General features: G+C 33.7%; 1 protein-coding gene across 1 annotated transcript in view; it reads left to right on the top strand.

The window, feature by feature from the left end:
- Positions 1-21,670, top strand: part of Cpa6 (carboxypeptidase A6) — a 315,449-nt gene that overhangs the window by 177,759 nt on the left and 116,020 nt on the right. The gene's annotated exons all lie outside the window — the stretch shown is intronic.

Raw genomic sequence — 21,670 nt, 5'->3', positions numbered from 1 at the left:
AATATTAAAAGCTGTCAGAGAAAAGAAACAGATCACTTATAAAGGAAAGCCCATCAAAATCATGACAGACTTCACAACACAAACTATCAAATCAAGAAAAGCTTGGAGTGAAGTATTCCAAGCACTGAAAGAAAATAACCTCCCAACCCAGATTGATGTACACTGAAAAACTGTCCCTCAAAATTAATAGAGAAGCAGGGTGTTTCTATGACAAAGAGGAACTGTGGGAGTTGGTGACCACTAATCCAACCCTACCAAAAATACTGAAGAACATTCTAGAGAGAAAAAAAATCAGCAGGATTCCAACAACAGTAGCAAAGAAATCTCAATGAATGGGGTGGACAGTGGAATGAAGGATAAAAGTAGAAAACCCACAGCAGAAAAATAACATAACAGAGATTAAGCAAAGAAGACTGGCTATAACCATGAACACAGATGGCCTTGATACACTAACAAAAAGAAACACAGGCAGAGTAGATCAGGAGATAGGGTCCACTGAGATACTCCGAATAGGAAATATATTTAAACTGATTAAGCAGAGAAGACTGGCTATAACCATAAACACAGATGGCCTTGATATACTAACAAAAAGAAACACAGGCAGAGTAGATCAGGAGATAGGGTCCATTGAGATACTCTGAATAGGAAATATAATTAAACTGAAAGAGGGTTAATGAACTGAAAGTCAAAGATGAAAAACAATGCTCTATGTGACAGGGAACCAGAGAGAAATAGGGACAGCTCATCCAGGAGCTGCAGATAGGTTGGAAAGTCATGACACTTTTGTGCAGTGGAGAACTACTCAACTATAAGGAAGGAAAACCTTGAGGCTTTAGTAGGTAAAGGAATTAAGCTTAAGATCAAGCTCAGGGGTAAAAAGGTTCAGAACCACTTAGGTAGATAGTGGGTGCTCCCTAATCTAAAAACTAAAGGAGTTAGTGGGACCTAAAATGTACAAAGCACCCTGAGAAAGGGAAAAGGGAGGAACTGTCTAAAAAAGGAAGACAGAGGGTATTGTTAATAGTGTATCCACATTTAAAAGCCACCTTAGTCTTCTCACTCTGTTTAGTTTGATTTTATTCTGTTCCAGTCTGTCTACTCATACTAGATTTGAGGGCACAGACAGCTATCCCAAAAATTACAGTAATTATCCTTAATTTCCTATTAACTTAACCTGAAGCCCTGTATTACTTACACTGTCTGAGTATGACTGATCTGGTTTGTTAGATCACTGCTTTGTCTTGACTGATTTTATTCAAATTTGGAATGCTTGATAGCATCAAATCCAAGAGCAGAGGCAACTACTCTGAAGATGACAAGATGCAATAGGATAACCATTCTGGTTTGATTATTAACTGCTTTTGAAGTCCTATAATGTCTCCATTGTTTTGTTTTTATTAATATTGCTACTTAGTACTATGTTCAATTATATTATGCCTGATGATATAGACAATTCTATTGAAAATAAGAGACATCATAGTAACCACTGTAGATCACCTAGTATTGTAGATTTATATGTCCTTTTCATTTCATGTTTTTCTAGGAATTTGTGTTGTTATCTTGTTTTGATTTATTTTTCCCTCTAATACAGAAAGGATAGGTATACATGTAGAGATTCATGCATGTATAGAACTTCTAAACAGCTTATGAGAATAGATTCTATAATGTATAATGTAATGAACAGATACTCTGAAGAAAATGAGACACTAAGATATCCAGTGCTAATTTTGTAACGTCATGTTAAAAACTAGAAATACTATATTCTCTGTCCATAGTGATATTAGTCTGTTTTCTTTTGTTTAATTTCAATATGTAAAGATATGGTCAGCTATTTTGAAGAGAACAAGAGACATTACGGCAGTCATTGCTGAGTTCCTTTTTATCTGGTCTTGAAAACCTAAAATGCCTTCATCATCCTGTTTTGATCAGTTTAGTACTATTTTGTTCAGTATGAATTCACTGTGTGTGAAGATATGGACAACTATTTGGAAGAAAACGAGACAATATGATGGACAGTGAAGATCTCCAGTGGTCTTGCTTTGAAATCTGTTTCTTAACTTGTTTTCTTATGATCTGTTTTGTTCTGTTATGTTATGTTTAATTTTACCCTCTTTAAATTAAAAAAAAGAAACACACGAGCCAGTGTTGTAGCTTTGTGTGAATGCCCTGAGTTCAATTCCCACTACTGCAAAATTTAAAAAGAAATAAAACAAGTACATTTTAGAAATCTTTATTGCTGATATAAAATGAAGCAAACAGGTTTTAAAATAATTTGGCATCATTTCTGATAGCCAGAAAAATAGTTCTAAAGTATCTACAAATGGCTTCTAGAATGAAATACAGCATACTCATGATTTATATTAAATGGAAGGTGGCCAAGTAGTAAGGAAGAAAAAGCAATAGACACTGCTTAAATGCAGGTAGACACTGGGGATTATTGGAAGAAACTTGAAAAGTTTCATATAAGAGATAAGCATGATAGAAGCAGTGAACTATATCTGCAATTCACATTAAATAACATAAAGTCATAACATTTGATGACTTGATAACATTACACCAATTAGACATTTAGAAAGTGGAAAGCAGCATAATGTCTCAAGGAAAAGATCCTCTAAATATTCCTAAATGAATGCTCACTGAGATTATTCAGAAAGAGTAAACTCCAGGCATCTTTTTAGGTGTATGATGTTTGCAGTACCTATTACATAACTTTACATACATTACATTACCTAGTACATAACTTTTTCATTGACATTTAACAGGAAAGCAACTGCCAGGGTGTACCACTCCTAAATTAGTGCTCTTTTTGCTGGACCATGATATTGTAATGCTAAACAGCAAAAGCAGTTTGTGATTCATAGTTGCTGTGAAAGTCATCAGGTCAACCTAACCTCTATCAAAGAATTCTTCTCTGTGAATTATTAATTGATACACCGGGGATTCTGATGTACTTCCTGACCACATTTCTGTAGCTAGAGTTGGAACGATTTTCCTTTGTCTTAGATTTTATCTCAGACCTGGTTAAAGCTAATTCCTTTGGTTCTCTGAACTTTTACAACCCTACAAGCTAAAGGCCATTTTAAATATTCATACAATCACCACCTGCTCAATTGGCAAATGGTCAGGAATTTTAAATAATAGTGGAGAAGAGAAAAGGGGAGTTGTTGGAATGAAAAAATTCTGAAAATATATTTTACAACATAAATATACTTAATATTATTGAACTGTTTATTTAAAATGGTGAAATGTTTGATGATAATGATGATGATGATAGAATAAGAGTTCTCATTCTTATATATTATACCATAAGCATAATATCTCTTTCATTTTGTGCTTTTTGGATAAAGTTCCTAGTCTGATTCAAGGCTCTTTATATATTTGTCAAACAGAAATTGAGCAACACAGTTAACTGACAGGTATATAATCCGATGTTGGATTAAAAGAATTGTGTATCTGATGCTGTAAGAATTGTGTGATTCAGCCAGGTGTGCTGGTTCATTCCTGTAATCCCAGCACTCAGGAGGCTGAGGCAGGAGGATCACTGTGAATTCAAGGACAACCTGGGCTACAAAGTGAGTTTGTGGCCACCCTGAACTGCATAGTGAAACCCTATCTTAATAAGGAAAAAAAAAAGAATTGTGTGATGCATAAATCAAGCCTTTTGATGCAGTACTGAAAAGCAACATTGATGCTTCCAAATTCAAAACCAAAATTGTCCATTCTTTAGCATTCCTATTTTCAGAAAGAAAAACAAGTACGTAAATGATTTAAAACAGTGTGTAGATCCAGAAAATCATATTGTACACTAAAAATAACAGAGCTTTTGAGAAAAATTAGGTTAATAATATAATTCTAAAACCTATGCATTTTAGAGTACTAACAACAATGAGAAATCCTAACAAACTATTAATAAAATTTAAAATATATGTTACATATATAATGAAAAAATACTATAATGTAGATATAGTGAATGCAAGTATTTACTACAACAAATAACAATTGTTTTGTAGAAGGGCTACCAGAAACATTGAAGCCACTGAAGCATTATAGCAACAATGGCAACATTGAGAAGGATCAGGAAATTAAAGCAAGGTGTGCTTCCAAGGAACAGCAGTGACAGAGCTGGGCCAAGAGGAAGAGCACGGGGTGGATGGGGATTATAATCTATGGGGTCCTGACCTAGATCCTCGATCTTCCAAATGAGTGTATGGTGGAGGTTAAATAAAAAGAGACAAATTGTATAATTTTTAGGGCTCCAAGAGGGTCAAAATCCTTTAGTTGAGATTGTGATTCTGAGGGCTGTGACAAAGCATTCTCTGGATTGGCCCACTTTTATAAGGACTAAGACAAAAGGTAGGGAAACTGAGGAAAGCACAGGAACTGAGTAGGACCCTGGGAGTCACTTCAAAGACTGTCCCAAGTAGTAGGTTAAGCCAATTTAGGAGAACCATCTTACCTCCAAGAAAATATTTATGGTAGGATTGAGGCTGCAGGGGTGAGATGCCTACAGCTGCAGTCTCTATTTACTTAATTAGTGTTGGAGCCAAGGTGTCTTCAGCTGTGGCTTTATCTTGTCCTTTGAGGTATCTCTGGGCTCACAGGCCACTACAGGCCTCAGACAGGACCAGTGATTCATAGAGGTTCACTTACTATGAATCAGCTCCCATCGCCAGACAAGGGCCTGAGGTCTAGGAGAGACTCACAGATAGCACAGAAACATAGAAAGCCAATTAGTAAAATTTAAATCCTGCTCTGAGCTGCTGGGTAGTGGTCCCCAGCAATAATCAGCCCTGCACTCCCTTTGCCTTGCTATGCTCCTCTGAAACAGCACAGTTTAGGTTCAGTTGCTATTACTTGGAGGAGTAAGGGATTAATATGCTTGGCAAATCATGCAAAAATATTAATGCAAATTTGATGATATTTTAACATTATCCTATATTACCAATTGTAGTAAAGCTACTTTGAATTATGAAATACACATTCTGCTGAAATAAAGTGCATCTGCATTTCAGAATTTTCCGAAAATGTGTGTAATATATAATTTTGATTCAGACAAATTTGAACTTGACTTAGTTCCTATTCCTGCCTTAATGCCTTTCAGCAAATCCTCCTTTATAGCTAATGAATTATTCCCTAAAACATGCGTAAAATTTGATGTCTTAGTCACTAAAGCTGCATGTGTGTCTAAGAGTTTCTTGATGTGCAAATTAGATAGGAAAAATTTTAATACCTTGAAAACTACAGCTAAATTTGGTATTGATTTGTCCATATGACCACTTGGTAAGAAGAGTCATTATATGTAGAGAATTTTTATAACTTATGATCATCAGACCAATGACGTACGCTCAGGCTGGTGAACCTAATGGGCTACATATAAAGGTAGACTTTGCTTGAGTGCAACTTAGAGCCACACACATCAGGACGTCTGACAGTAATCCCAAGCATCTTCACTTTGTCAAGATAATCACAAGTTTAATGCTAACTTTGAAAGACAATAACATAATGGCTTCTTGACAGGTAATAGTAGTGGATGTAGTAGATAATGGTTGTCTCATAATATATTTTTCAAAGTACATACTGAGTACTTGGCACATCTTCATAACGGATACTGAACGAGGGTAAGGTACTGTAAGAACAGACCTAGGCCAATGCTACCTGATATTGCTATAGGATACTACTGCTAAGACAATGGCCTACAATGGGATATTCCCTGGTAATTGAATGGTAAGTGACCATTCAGGAAGGTATAGAGAATTTGGGTCATCAGTATAGACAGGTTCATAACTAGGATCTCTAGAAGAGCTTGGAGGATGAGGATGAGGAATGCATGTGTACATTAAGCCTACATAAACTTGTGGAGCCAGAGAAGTTTGATAAGTATTGACCTGTTTCCTTGACAGATGGTTGTTAGCCACAGACCCTGCAGCCTAGGTCTCCTCTGTACTCTCCTACCAAGAGCTGAAGCAAAGAACACAGGGGACTTCCAGAATCCTATTCCTAGGCATTGTCACCATGTGCTGCAATTTGGCAGGGCCCAAGACACATTCATTAGCTAATTTTTAATATCCTTCCTTCTGCAATATCCACAAAAATACTTAAATGCAAGATCCCTGAACCTGGCACAACCTCTGCTCCGTACATATGATGTCATTAGGAGCTTTAAATTCCAAGGGAGTGTTGGGGAATCTAGAAAGTCTGTGCCTCCAGCAGGGAGCATGCTCTGTTGTCTCCTGGCTCATCTAGTCATCTCTGCTCTGAAAAAACTTCAGAATTCTTTACCATTCAAGACCTGTGTTACCTTTGCTTATCTGTTAGCATCCTTTCATCAATCACGTCATTGTTCTACTGTGACATGCCCCACACAGGAGGAAACCCAATTGACTGAGAAAAGACTTTGATGAGTTTCCACAAGACAGAATTTCCAGGGGACAGAAGAGGGCTGGTCAGACCTTGTTAACCTCGGCCGGTGCTTCAGAGGAAGACAGAAAGCAAGGTAGTAAGGAAGCTGAGGTTCTCTGGACAAATTAGAAAGGTGTGACAGGAGAAGGATTTATGGGAAAGAAAGCAAAAGACTTAAATTGTTTTCCACAAAGAATGAAACATAAATCCCCTACTTTATTTCTCCTACAAGATATGCATGAAGTCTGTCTTATTCACTAACATTTCTGCAATGAACTCAGATTTTCAATCAGTTTGTTACCATCGAAACCTAAAGGCTCCCCATACAGATGCTATAGCAGCTGAGAGATGATGAACCAGCTGACATTCAGACTCTGGAGCTTTAATTCATTTAGGAATTCATTCATTAATTAATCATTCATTTATGGATTTATAGTACTTTCCATGAATTAGAATCATGAAAATAAAACTATAGCTTCAGGAATGAATCTTATTGGTTATTTAAAAATATTAAACAGCTGCACTTGGATGTCTTTAATCTTTTTAAAAGTTAACAGTTGTTTTCTATCTGAAGTAACTCTACTTGCCTTCAAATATGTCCTGTCTTTCTAATTCTTCTTCTTAGTATTGCTATTGCCACTTTCTTGACCCAGACAGTAACCTGATTCTAAGATACAGAGGTAGAAATGAGATTGAAAAAGTGAACAGTTCTTCTTTCCTACTATTTTATTCAGGCTGTGCTAGATTCCATGAATGTTTTTGAATGTTTTTGTTCCAATTAAAGTGGGAACAAGAGTGAGAAAAGAACTATTTTATTACTATGTAAAGAAAATCTTACATAAAAGAAGCCCACTTCCTATTAAGAATAGTGTAAGTTTTTGTTTAGCTAGAAAAAGCACTTGAGAATACTATCGCACATTTACCAACAAGTACACAACTAAAACATCTAACATTTTTACTTTATCAGTGCATTAAGTAATGGGCAGGGTTTCTCCACTCCTGCATGGCTCAACAAGGTCCCTGGGGTGTCAGACAGGCTATGAGTCTACTTTTAATAATTTTTATTAGGTCTTTTATTTTGGGGAGCTTAATTAGTTTTTTTAGTTCTTTTTGTGTTCTAAATATGAGTCCCATGTCTGAGGAATCAGTGAAAAAACTTTTACCATTCTGTGGGTTGTCTTTTTACTCTACTTGTTGTTTGTTTTGTTGCTGTTTTATTTTGTTTGTGTTTTTTGTTTCTCTGTTTTTGCCGTTCAGAAGCTTTTTAATTTAATATGATCACAATAGTTGGTGCTCACAATTATTTCCTTTGGGCCTCAAAAATTTATAAATATTTCATCCTTTGTTCCTATCAGTATCCATCTTTTCCTAACAAAAACAATTTTAAAATGAATGAATTTTATGGTATTTATTTGGCAATCACCAAATAAACAAAGGGAGGGCAATAAATTGTGAACATAATAGAGCCAGTTTTGTAAATTACATATATGTTTTCCAAGGAAATAATTTATTTCATTTAAGTTTTCAGTTGTGTTAGCTCATAGTCACTTGCAGTATTCAATATTCTTTCCTTTGATGAATCTGAGTTCATGTCACTTTGTCTTTGCTAGTATTAGTCATTTGAAACTTTTATCCTGTTCCTAAAATGTGCTATTTTTCTATCTTAAACCTATTTCAAAGATCAATTTTTGGTTTTAGTGATCCTATTACTTTTGTTTTCCACTTTATCAATTTGTCATTGTCTTTTTATTCTCTTTCTTTTACATTTCTGTAGTTTTTAATATTTTTTCATAACTGTTCTTTTTTTAGTTCCTGAATGAGATAAATAACTCGTCAATTTTCTGTTTGTTCTTTTGCAACATGTGCGTTTAAGGTCATAAATGTCTGTCTTTGAAAGGTTATATATAATTGTGATTCTATTCTAATTTCACTGCAGTGTCTTTCTTAACCTGAAAGTTATTTAAAATTCTGATTTTAAACTTCTAAATATAAACAGTTTTGTCATCACTTTCCAAATTTAGTTATACCATAATCAGAGAACATTTGTTTGACATCAATTTTCTGACATTTGTTGAAATTTATTTTGAAGCCTGTTAGTGGAAAAACTTTCATAAAAATTCTACGTGTGCTTGGAAGGAAATTCTGTTTCTTGATCTTTCAGTTACTGAGATATGACTAAAGATTTATAATGCTTAAGATATTATCAATTTACCTATTTGTATTTTAATGCTATAGTATTAATATTAGGTGCATTAATGATATTCATATCTTCCTAATAAATTGAATGTTTCATCAGTATAAACAGATGTACATATTTACATATATTCATGTATGTTTTATATATATATATGTGTATATAACACATTATGTCTATATATATATATATATAACACATTATGCCTAAAAGTGGTTTTGCCCTGGTTCTCTGTTTTATGTGCTATGCCACCTTTTGTATAGTTTTCTTTAGTATTTTTATGATTTATATTTTTCTGCTGCTTTATCTGCAGCTATTCTATTTTATGTGTCTCTTATAACCAGTACTTAAGAGGATATTTTCAGTCATATTCAAGCTTTCACAACCAGAGAATACAAACTCATCTTTTTCACTATGCATTTCTTATTTCTCTTCTGATACTATCTGTATGGGGTTTTTTTCTTTTCCTTTTCTACACTGTAGATATCTTACCCTCCTTTAAATCCCTTTATACTCTCTCTGTTGATAATTTTCTGAAATATTTCACCTACATATATTAAAAGCCACACCCAAATATCTACAGATGGCCCACAGTTCCCTCATTTGACATTTCTTTTTGGTCTTAGAACTTCTTCTAGCCATTATTTGAGACATGGAACCCTCTAGTATCTTAAGATCTTGAGTTTATAATGCTGCTATTTGGCTTTTGCTTATAGTAGATTGATTGCTTATGTGTTTTATAAATTTTTAATCAGGAACTCTCATTCAGCAAGAGTTTAGCTGTAGGAATTCTGAGTGGCCTGGCTTAAGACTTACTATTTGATAAAACTGAGTTTACTTCCAAATAAAAGATTTATCTTGCAATTAAAAAAAGACTATATCTTAGAATTATTTGTACAAAATAAAATTAATAAAATTATTTTAATCCATTGTCTGTTGCTATATACAAAAATCTAAGATTTGATACTTGGTAAAGAGCGTTCATATAACTTACAGTTTAGAAGCCTCAAAGTTCAAGATCAGGAAGCACCAGTTCAGCCTCTGATGAGTGTTTATTATACTATAGTAGATGGCATCATGGTGGAAAAGCATAGAAGTGGAAGAGAAAAGTCACATGGTGAGACAGAAAGCAAGAGGGATCCAAGATCCAAGGTTTCTCTTTCCATAGCAATTTACTTTTTAAGGAACAAGCTCACAATGATCTATTTACCTTCTATTAGATCCTGCCTCTTAAACATTCTACTGCCTCAAGACCACCACACTAGGGAACAGCCTTTTCGCATATGAACCTCTGTGGGACAACTTACACCATTTTCAACCCATCAAACTTAATCAAATTTTACTGGTGTATAGACTTTTGTTTCCCCCTTTAACAGAGGCTATTATTTTCAGAATGTTCTCATTTTATGCTACAATGTTAATTCCAACTTTCAACATGAGACCCCAGTCTTAATCCTTCTGCCTGTGTGGTATGGTACACAACTATAATTTAACCAGCATATCATTATATCATCTCACAGCTCTAACTGACATTTTCTTCTTTATTTAAGGCTTCTGGAGATTTTTCTGTATATTTCTGGGAGCTCTACGCTAGTGTTAAATATTTGTTATATTTTGTTCAGCATTTCTGAGCTTAACAAGAGCAAGAGAGTATTTTAGGTAACTCAATGTCTCTATTGCTAGAAATGTAACACTGGTTTGCCATTGTTCCTTGTATGCTGAAATTCCATGATAATATAATTTGATGTGGATTTATATTAAATCGTTTAAACTCAACAGCCCATTTCCATCTGGAAAATTCGGTTTTTAGTTCTAGACTTCTTTATCATATTAGGTTTCTTATAATATTCCCTCATCCACTTTTTCCATTCTGTCTGTATAACTTTCTTTCTTATTTATCAGATAAAATACTTTTACATTTTTTATTATATGGAAAAATATTAAAACTTCACAAGATGTAGAAGAATAACAATAGTTAACATATTGCCTATGATTATCTTTAAAGTAATCATTCAGGGTACAAGATATGAGGATAACACTACACATTTTTAATATATTAGGAAGATGGTTCTTGGGATAGATACAGAAACCAAGAGCCACCTACACATTCCTGGGGAATGGACATCTTCTGGGAAAGCCTCAACACCAGGGATAAAGCTACCTAACATAAAAAAATCTACAAGCATTAACACAAAATACAAAATAAAAATGACAAAATGAAGAGCCAAAATGAAACACCAGACACCCAGCCTACCCAGGACAAGTCTAGAACACAAAGAGAGAGAGGAAATTGGAAGCCAACCACTGAAACTATCTGAAATTATAGCAGCAGAGATAAAAAAAAAAACCAATGGAAAAGGCTAAAGAAAAAATAGTATCTAATGTACAAAAAGAAACGACAATTAAAATGAAAGATACTAAAACAGACACAGATTCAAAAAGTACGGGACCTTACGAAAATGATGGAAAACATGATTGCACAACATAGACAAGGAATGTAATCAGTGAAATTGATCCAAACAGAAATCCAGGAGATTAAAAACTCTGTTGAAAGTATTTGCAGTAAACGGAATGAAGACTGGAATAAAATATCAAACATAGAAGACAGGAAAGTGACTAGCAACCAGGAAAACAAAGATATCTTAAAAATAGAAGGGACTATGAAAAATCTATCCAATAGCTACAAGATGAAGCAAAGAAGAAAAGAATAGGATTGATCTGAATCACTGAGAAAGCTGTAGACAGTGGAAAAGCCATTAAAAACCTGTAATGTCTCCAATGTTTTGGCTTTATTCTTTACTGTTTTGTTCAATTTTATTATAACTGATGATATAGGCAATTCTTTTTAAGATAGCAAGAGGCAGTATGGTAACCATTGTTGATCACCTGGTATTTTGTCTTTACATTATCTATTATGTCCATCCTTTTGATTTGACTGACTCTGTTCTGTTATGTCACATTTGGTTTTACTCTCTTCAAAAAAAAGTAATAAGAACTGTGGGAGTAATAAAACCCAAAATGTGTAATTGTCATTGTACAAAAGAAAGGAAAAGCAAGTGCTTTAAAGGATATAACTGCATGTATATTTAACTGTATAAGATAGATAACCATATTACTGAGTTTTGTTGGATCATTGAACAGAACTGTTTGCAGTCTCACTGAAAGTCCACTTTATATGCTTTACTTTTGTAACTTGAACAACTATTTTTTTTGTCTTTTTCATTTTTATCGGTACCAGGGATCGAACTCACGACCGCACACTTGCAAGGAAGGCGCTTATGCCGCTGAGCTAAATCCCCAGCCCGTTGAACAACTATTTCTAAGATAACAATATGTAATCTATTAACTAGTGATTTCCTTCTGTTTATATTTCTGATATTCCATATAACTTGTACTTTTTTTCTCTTTTTCTCCTTAAATAACATTTTTTTAAAAAAATCTTTTCACGGGAATAATGGTAGAAAACTTCCCAAACATGGATAAAGAATTTGATATACAAAGAAATGAATTGTATAGAATTCCAAATAGCCATGGCTAAAATAAATCTATACCAAGGCATGTAATAAGATTCTAGAAATTCACCCCAAGAACAAATATTAAAAGCAGCTAAAGAAAAGAAACAAATCACCTATAAAGAAAAATTCATCAGAATCATAGCAGGCTTCTCAATACAAACCCTCAAATCAAGGAGAGCTTAGTGGTGAGGTATTTCAAGCCCTAAAAGCAAACTATCTCTGCTTGTTGTATCCTATAAAACTATCTTTCAAAATCAGTGGAGAAATAAAATACTTCCATGACAAAGAAAAACTGAAGAAATTCATGACCACCATGCCAGCTTTACAGAAATCTTAAGGATATGGTTAAGGAGAGATAATGAAGACTACAAACACAGGAATACCAATAGAAAGAAGGTTCCAAGCAGGAAAGAAATTTAAAAAACGAGAAAAAAAAAGGAAAACCAACAACAGAGAAACTACATGAAAAAGATAAACCAATATATATCAGTTGTAACCATCAATGTAAATGATCTTAACTCACCAATAGAAAGAAACAGATTGGCAGAATGGAACAAGAATGTGCTGCATTCAAGAAACACATTTAATCCAAAAAGAAATTCATAGACTAAAAGCCAATGGATGAAAAACAATTCTTCATGACACAGGAACCCAGAAGAAAGCAGAAGCACTTATTCTATTAGTAGACAATGTAAACTTTAAGCCAAAGTTGGTCAAAAGAGACAAAGAAAATCACTACATACTTGATAAGGAAAAACCCCAAGATGAACAGGTAACTACCATAAATATATATGCACCAAACACCAGTGCACCACAATACATAAAACAAATATTAACAGACATGAAAAACCAAATAAACACTAACACAAATTTAGTAGGGAACTTAATACCTCACTCTCACAAATATATAGGTCAATCAAACCAAAAATTAACAAATAAATATCAGAATTAAACCAAGCCAGTGAACAAATGCACTTGACAGATGTCTACAGTGTTCTACCCCAAAGCAGCAGAATACACATTCTTCTTAGCTGCACATGGAATGGTCTCCAAAACAGAACACATATTAGCTCAAAAAGCATGTTTAGGTACATGTAGAGGAATTGAAATCATCCCATGCACACACCTGTCCATAGCACAGTGAAACTGGAAATCAATGACAAAACAAATCACAAATATTGCATAAGCACATGAAAGTTAAACAATACACTTCTTAACAACAAAGATGTCAAAGAGGAAATTAAACACAAAATTGAAGAGTATATACAATTAAATGATAATGTCAATACAATATAACAAAACTTGTGGGATGCAATTAAAGCAGTCCTACAAAAGAAATTTATATTGATAAACTCTCAAATTAGAAAACAGAATAAGCTCAAATAAACAAATTGAACTTAAACTTCCAGAAGAAGAACAAGTCAAAACCAAAGCTCATACAAGACAGGAAATTATAAAGATAAGAATAGAATTTAATGAAATTGAGGCTAAGAAAACAAAACAAAGAATCAATGAATTGAAAATTTGATTCTTTGAAAGAATAAATAAAATTGATAAACCATTATTCAACCTCATCAAAAAGAGGAAAGGGAAAACACAAATTCAAGCAATTAGGAAGAAAGAGGGAGATCACAACAGATCCTACAAAAATCCCGAAGATCAATACCTACTACTTGAGGATCTATATTTTCAAAAGATGAAAACAGAAGAAATGGACAGATTCCTAGACACAATGAAATTGCCAAACCTAAACCAAGAAGATATAAAAATTCTAAATAATCTGATATGAACCAATGAAATTGAACATGTAATTAAAAATTTATCAACAAAGATAAGCCCAGATCCTGATGGACTGATTCACTATTAAATTCTACAAGAAATTTAGAGAAGAATTAATGCCATTAATGCTGAAAGTCTTTAAGGAAAAGGAAGTAATGCTTTCAGAACTATTTCTAGAAGCAAGTATTCCCCTTATCCCAAAACCAGAGAACTCAACCAAAAAAGAAAACTGCAGGCCAATCTCCCTAATGAACATAGCTGCAAAAATTCTCAGTAAGATACTGGCAAACAGAATGCAGCAAGTCATCAAGAAGATTACACACCATGACCAAATAGGATTCAGGCCAAGGATATAGGAATGTGATACACCAATAAATGTAATATACCATATCAATAGAACCCAAAACAAAAATCACATGATCATTTCAATAGATGCAGAAAAAGCACTCGACAAAGTCCAATGCCCATCATGATAAAAATCTACACAAATTGGAATAGATGGTTTTTATCATAATCTGATAAAAGCCATATATTACAAACCAACAAGCAACATCATGCTAAATGGTAGGAAAACGGAAAGCTTTCACTCTAAAATCAGGTACAAGACAAGGATGTCAACATCACCACTTCTATTCAATATAGTTTAGGAAATATTAGAACAATTAGACAAGAGAAAGAGATAAAATGAATAAGAATATGAAAGTAAGAAGTTAAATTATCATTATTGCAGATGACATGATGCTTTACATAGAAAACCTCAAAAACTCGAGCAAAAGACTTTAGATTTAATAACCCAGTTTGGTAGTGCAGCTGGATACAAAAGCAATACTCAAAAATCAATAGATTTTTGTACACAAGCAAAGAACTCATAAACATAGAAATTAGGGAAACCACACACTTCACAATAGCATCCAAGAAGTGCAATACTTAGCAATCAATTTATCAAAGGAAGTAAAATATCTATACATTGAAAATTACAGTATTCTGAAAAAGGTGGTCAAAGAAGATATCAGAAAATGGAAATATATCCCCTGCTCATGGATAGGAAGAACCAATATAGTGAAAATGACCATACTCCAAAAATTGTTATACATATTTAATGCAATCCAAATCAAAATTCCAATAGCATATCTCACAGAACTAAAGAAAACAGTCCTAAAATTTATTTGGAACCAGAAGAGACCTAGAATAGCAAAAGTAATTCTGGACCTTAAAGGAAGTCAATAGGCATCGTAATCCCTGACTTGAAATTATACCACAAAACTACTGTGATAAAATCAGCAAAAAGTGGCGAAAAGAAAAATAGACCTGTGGATCAGTGGAACAAAATAGAAGATGCAGGCACAGCTTCAAATACACTAAATCACTTTATCTTCAACAAAGGAGCCCAACAAGTTCACTGGGGAAAAGGTAGTCTCTTTAATAAATAGTGCAGGAATAACTGGTTTTCCACATCCCAAAGACTAAAACCAGACCTATGTCTATCCCATGCACTAACTAAAGTCAAAATGGATCAAAGTTATAAATGTTAAAACAGAAACACTAAATCTGCTGGAAGGTAGAAGTCTTGAAGACATAGATGTAGGCAGAGAGTTAGTGAACAAAACCCAAACTGAATGGGAAATACTTCAAAGAATAATAAATGGGGCCTCATATGATTAAAAAGCCTTTGCACTGCAAAATAAATCACCAGCAGAGTGAAAAGACAACCCACGGAGTGGGAAAAAATTACAGCTAGTTGTCTCTCAGACAAGGGACTTCTATCTAGAACTCTATTGATCTTCTACCTTCTATCTAGAACAAGAACTGAAAAATTCCCCCAACTGAAATACCCAATCCAAAAATGCATCTGAGATGAATATACACTTCTTGGATGATGAGATAGAAACAACAGATAAATATATATGAAAAAATGTTCAACATCACTGATTATTCAAGAGATGCAAATTTGAAAAACACAGATTTCATCTCACCCCCAGAAAGAATAACTATCATCAATAACAAATTCTGGAGGGCTATGTGGAAAAAAAAACCCTACTCCACTGTTAGTAGGAGCGTAGACTCATGCAACCACTGTGCAAATCAGCATGGAGACTTTTTAAAAACTAGAATTAGAAATTTCATTTGACCAAGTTATTCCCCTTCTGAAGATCTTCCCATAAGATCTAAAAACATACCACAGCAATGTATGTGCACCCTTGTTTATAGCAGCAAAATTTGTAATTGCTAGATCTTGAAAACCAAATACCCATCAACTGAGGAATGAATAAAAAAAGATGCGTTTTCTTTATTACTACTCAGCCATAAAAAGGATAAACTTGAGACTTCTATAGATAAATGGATACAACTTAAGACCATACTCATAAGTGAAATAAATCAGACACACATGTGTAAACATCATATTCTCTCACTAGTGTGAGAAACTGAATGAGTAACAAAATCTAAAATGTAAAATAGATATTGGGAACAGGGAAGAAACAGTTCAAAGAGAAGAAAAAATGAGATGAGGAAAAGGGGATAAGAAAGAAAGGAAAAGAATATAATAAAATCATTTATTATATGAAATTTATATATCTATTCACAAGATAGTTAAAATAGCTATACAACTAATGTCTCAGTTCACTGAAAAGAAAGGCTCATGTTAACATTGTTTGGACAATATTTGATGCCTTTATCTTGTACTCTGAACTGCTGTTAAGAATTTAGCAAAATGCAATGTATTAAATATTGTAACTCTCCTACTAGCCTGCTTTGAACTTCTGTTTATTTTCTTTAAAATAAAAAGATGTGACATATTAAAGTTTAGAGAGAACCAAGAAGTAAGTGTTTCTTTTGTTTCCCAGGTTGGGAATCTTGTTTATGAAATCAAAGAAGAGTGTTTTTGTTTTTTATTTCTTTGATTAATGCATAGAAGAATTCTTGGTGAAAAGCATAACAAAATCTTTTATAATTTTTATTGAGTATTAAATCCAAGAAGTATCCCATAATTTTAAATATAAATACGCTGTCATACTGCCCTTGAGTATACCAAAAGGGCTATTTCTGAATGTAGTGATGTGGTGGAAAGTTCTTCAGTGGTAAAATCATAAATCATCAAAAGAGAACTGACAGAATCTCTCTTACTTGATAAGAAGCAGTCCAGGGACTCTTGCCTTAAATTAACTTACTAATGGATATTCAGGTGATGCTCACAGTGATCACTGATTGTGTCTATCCACTCCATTATTGAGCTAGGCTGAAAATGTTAACTTGATATTGAATTATTTTAAGTTGCAAAAACACTAAATAAAGTATCATTTTCCTCTTCTAACAAGTTTTCTGAATGGGTGCTAAGTTCCAAGAACCTGTAGTGCAGAAGTTACGAATTTTTCCTTGGTACTTTTAAGTTCTCAAATGTTCACTTAGAAGGCAGGTATTAACGTGATACTGGATCTTTCATATGAAAAAGTTATGGTATGAGGGCATTACAGAAAGGTGCAAAGTGCCAAAGTACAATGTTATCAGTTTCCTAATTCTACCTGAATTGACCAGCACAGATCAATATCTTCAATACATAAATCCAGCCTCCGTGGCTTCCAAGTCGCATCCAAATCACCCCGGCCCTATATTGCTGAGAGCTACCACCCCTCATCTATCTAGCAATATAATTGTTCCCCTTCTTCACATCTATTTAGGCAAGATAAAAGCCCAGTTCCTTAACCCTCCACAAGATCATGTAAGACAAGCTCATATCTCATAGCAAGTTCTTTTCCAACACCATTTCATGAGACTTCCCGTCATTCCCTGCACTGAATTGTCCTGCTTATTGTAACATGCCAGTGAACCAACTTTTTTTAACTGCACATCTGTCCTGAGGGCCTTTAATCACCTGTTTCAACAATCCTTTAAGATAAATAAAAGTCAAGCTAGTAGTTCGAGATTTAATCATCTTTTTCTTTTCTAACATATGCACTTTATTGTGATGAATGAAATCCAATGTCCTACCCAATTAAGAAAATTTGCATTCAGCCTTCAAGAGAATTAGGGAGGAAAGTTTAGCACCAAAACAAAACATTCCCAAACTTCCTGATTTTTACTTGTGTTATAGAAAGGACAATTGTTTGATTACTAGTATTCAGACCAATTGTAATAATTTCTGTTGTGGTGAAATTTATATTGCTATGCAATGCTTTAATTTAGAATGGTCTAATAATTTTTAGTCCACCACTGGTTCCAGCCATGGTTTGAGTGTGTTCCCAAAAATTCATATGTTGGAATTTTAATTTCTTTAAGTGAAAGTGTTAGGAGATATGGCCAAGTGGGAAATATTTGGGTCATGGGAGGCAACCCTTATGAATGGATTAATGTCTTTCTAATAAATGTGACAATGGGTTATTTCTGATCATAGTGGTTCTCACAAGACCAGATTAGTTGCCACAATAATGAGAAGCTCTCAGACCAGGCTGCATCTCATGTTTTTCTCTCATGAACTACCCATTTGTCTTCCCACCGTCCTCCATGTGTTGAAACATGGAGGTACTTACAGGTGCTATGATGTGAGAATTCCTAACCTTGGTAACTATGAGTAGAAATAAACTTCTTCCACATATGAATTATTCAGTTCTAGATATTTTATTATAACAATAGAAAATAGAGTTAGTTCTCCCACTAAAGTGCCAAATTGTTAGTTAATATTTGTTCACTTTCTTTAATAGCAAAACAAGAGATTTAATAGCTTAAATTTCTTGGACTTTTTGTTGCAATTGTTACATTAATACTTTAAGAGAGTGATAACTTGAAAATTATTTCTGAACTTACAAACAATGAGGGACGAATGCGTAAAATTAGATCCAGAATTTTAACAATCCCCTAAATGTCTCTGATTCACAAAAGACAAAAATGTCTGACCAAGTGTGTCTTTCAGCACCTTTAAAATATTTACAAGCTATCAGAAGTAGAACAAGTACAAATAATACATATAAAAATATTATTTAACTATGTGATTAAAGTGGTCATTATAGCCATCAGAAAAGGGTACAATACTGTGGACCTACGAAGCAGCATAATCAAAGACTACACCTAAATGAAAAAAATCAAAAGTAAGGATTTATAAACTGAAAAATAGGATAAGTGGATAAAATTTAAGTGAACCACCTTATCTATTTTATATTAATAAGAAGTAGAATTAGAAATCTAGAAATGTTCTAGAGCAATCTTGGAGACAGTACGTATGTGAATGTAGTAGGAAAAGATGTAGTATACCATCCATGAAATATTTATTTAGTGCCTACATAGTGCAAGACATGGGTCTAAGCACGGGAGAGATAAGGATTAGTGAGGGGGAAATACATTCTGTATTCTTTTTTTTTATTTAAGGAGAAAAAGAGTAGAAGTAATATAAACTTTAAAAAAATAAACAGTAGGAAATCACTAGTTAATAGATCACATATTCTCATCTTAGAAACAGTTATCCAATGACAAAATTGAAGCATATAAAGTGGACTTTCAAACAGTGAGAGTGCAAACAGTTTTGTTCAATGATCCAAAAAAACTCAGTAATATGCTTATCTATCTTATACACTTAAACATATATGCAGTTGTAACCTTTAGAGCACTTTCTTTTCTTTTCTTTTGTACAATGACAATTACACATTTTGGGTTTTATTACTCCCACATTTCTTATTACTTTTTTTGAAGAGAGTAAAACCAAATGTGACATATCAGAACAGAGTCAGTCAAATCAAAAGGATGGACATAATAGATAATGTAAAAACAAAATATAAGGTGATCAACAATGGTTACCATACTGCCTCTTGCTATTTTAAGAGGAATTGCCAGTTATATTAAAATTGAACTAAACAGTAAAGAATAAAACCAAAGCATTGGAGACATTACAGGACTTTAAAAGAAAATAATAGTCAACCGGAATGGGCATCATAATGAATCTTACTGTCCTCACAGTTTTGCCTATACTTTCGAACTTGGTACTATTAAGCAAAGCAGAATAGAGGAAAATCAGTCAAAACAAGATGGTGAGGGCAGTACAGGATTTCAAATCAAGTTAATAGGAAATCAGAGTAGGTAACTATAATGTATTCTGCTATTTTTTATTTATTTTTCCCTTAATTAAAAAGATGAGAAAAAAGTAAATAATTTTTAAAAAAGGGGGATTGAGATAAAAGAGGGCATAACAACAGAACAGCACAGGTCAAAACATAACCATTTAAGCAAAATACTGTTTCACCACAAGATATCCTGACATAAAAATAGTTACCACAGTGTCTCTTTCCTTGAAATCTTTGAGTATAACTTTGTATACTGTAGCACCAAACAAATCAAGATACTATAAAACCATTCAAGAGAAAGGATATTTAGAACCAATTAACAGAAAATGAACAATGGTTTCTGTATAATCTCCTTGTCTATAAAAGTTTTTACTTATATTATCATATAAGTAATTTATAATAAAATCCAATAAGATACAACCTTTTAAGACCAATGGAGACAGAAGAATACAAGTTTGATGGGACTTCAAAACAAGATGATACTAAATCAGCACTAGCTATTATGATGTCTTGTTTTCTCCAAAATAGCTGTTCCTACCATCTGATCTTCTCTGTCTCATTTCTGTTGAGCTCTTTTTCTGTCATTTGTTGTCAGTTTGTCTTCTTCATTTCACTTTCTGCTCCATTCATTGTGGTCTCTCTGCCACTATTTCTGGAATCTTGGTATTTTCCTTTTTTAGACTATCCTGCAGTATTCTCTGTAAAGTTGAATTGGTGGTTGCAAATTCCCCTAGTTCCTCTTTATCCTGGAAGCACCTTGTTTTTCCATCAATTTCTAGGTACAGTTGTGCAGGATATATCAATCTTGGCTGGAGGTTATTATCTTTCAAAGATTGAATTATTTCCCCCATGCTCTTTGTGATTTGATGGTTTGTGCCGAGAAGTCTGCTGTAACTCTGATGGGTGTTCCTTTGTAAGTGATCTGTTTCTTGTCTCTGACAGCTTTTAATATTCTGTTCTTATACTGGATTTCTGGAATTTTGATTATTATATGCCTGGGTGTAGCTCTGTTTGGGTTGTAGGTGGCTGGGGTCCTGTATGTCTTGTACATCTGAGTATCATTACTATTTGCTAAATTAGGGAAATTCTCTTGGATTATTTCTGTGAATAGCTTTTGTAGTCCATTTGTTTGTGTCCCCACTTCTTCTTTTATGTTCTTAATTCTTTCTTTTTTTTTTTTTTTTGTCTTTTTCATTTTTATCAGTATGGGGGATCGAACTCATGACTGCCTGCTCGCAAGGCAGGTGCTTATGCCGCTGAGCTAAATCCCTAGCCCCTATATTCTTAATTCTTAAGTTATAGATCCTCTTATCATCTTCTAGCCTTTGTATTGTTGCTTGTTTTGCTTTGTATTGTTGTGGGGGTTTTTTGTTATTTTTAAGAAGTTTTTTATTTCATGCTCCCATATTACAAATCTGCCCTCCAGTTCAGATAATCTATCCTTAGGTTCTTTCAAGCTGTTATGCCAGTTTTTGATAGAGTTTTTAGTTTCCTGGTAATCTCTTTGAACCTGCTTCACGTATTGTATGTTTTCTCTATTTTCTCCATCAAACAATTCTCCCCTTTTTTTCTGTTCTTCCATTCCACCATCTGTTTTTTCTTGGGCGGTGTTTAGCATTTCTCTAACTATTCTACTTATATTTTGCTTCAGGTCATTAATAACTTCATTCCTGAACTTGTCTATGAGACTCTGGAGATAGCGCTTTATGTCTATTGGTGCCATTTCTGATATCAGGGTT

This window comes from Cavia porcellus, unplaced genomic scaffold (genome assembly GCF_034190915.1).
Source record: "Cavia porcellus strain 051 isolate PalLab524CR breed Dunkin Hartley unplaced genomic scaffold, mCavPor4.1 scaffold_10, whole genome shotgun sequence".
Classification (NCBI taxonomy): Eukaryota; Metazoa; Chordata; class Mammalia; order Rodentia; family Caviidae; genus Cavia; species Cavia porcellus.
This window is presented reverse-complemented; position numbering and strand designations above follow the sequence as displayed.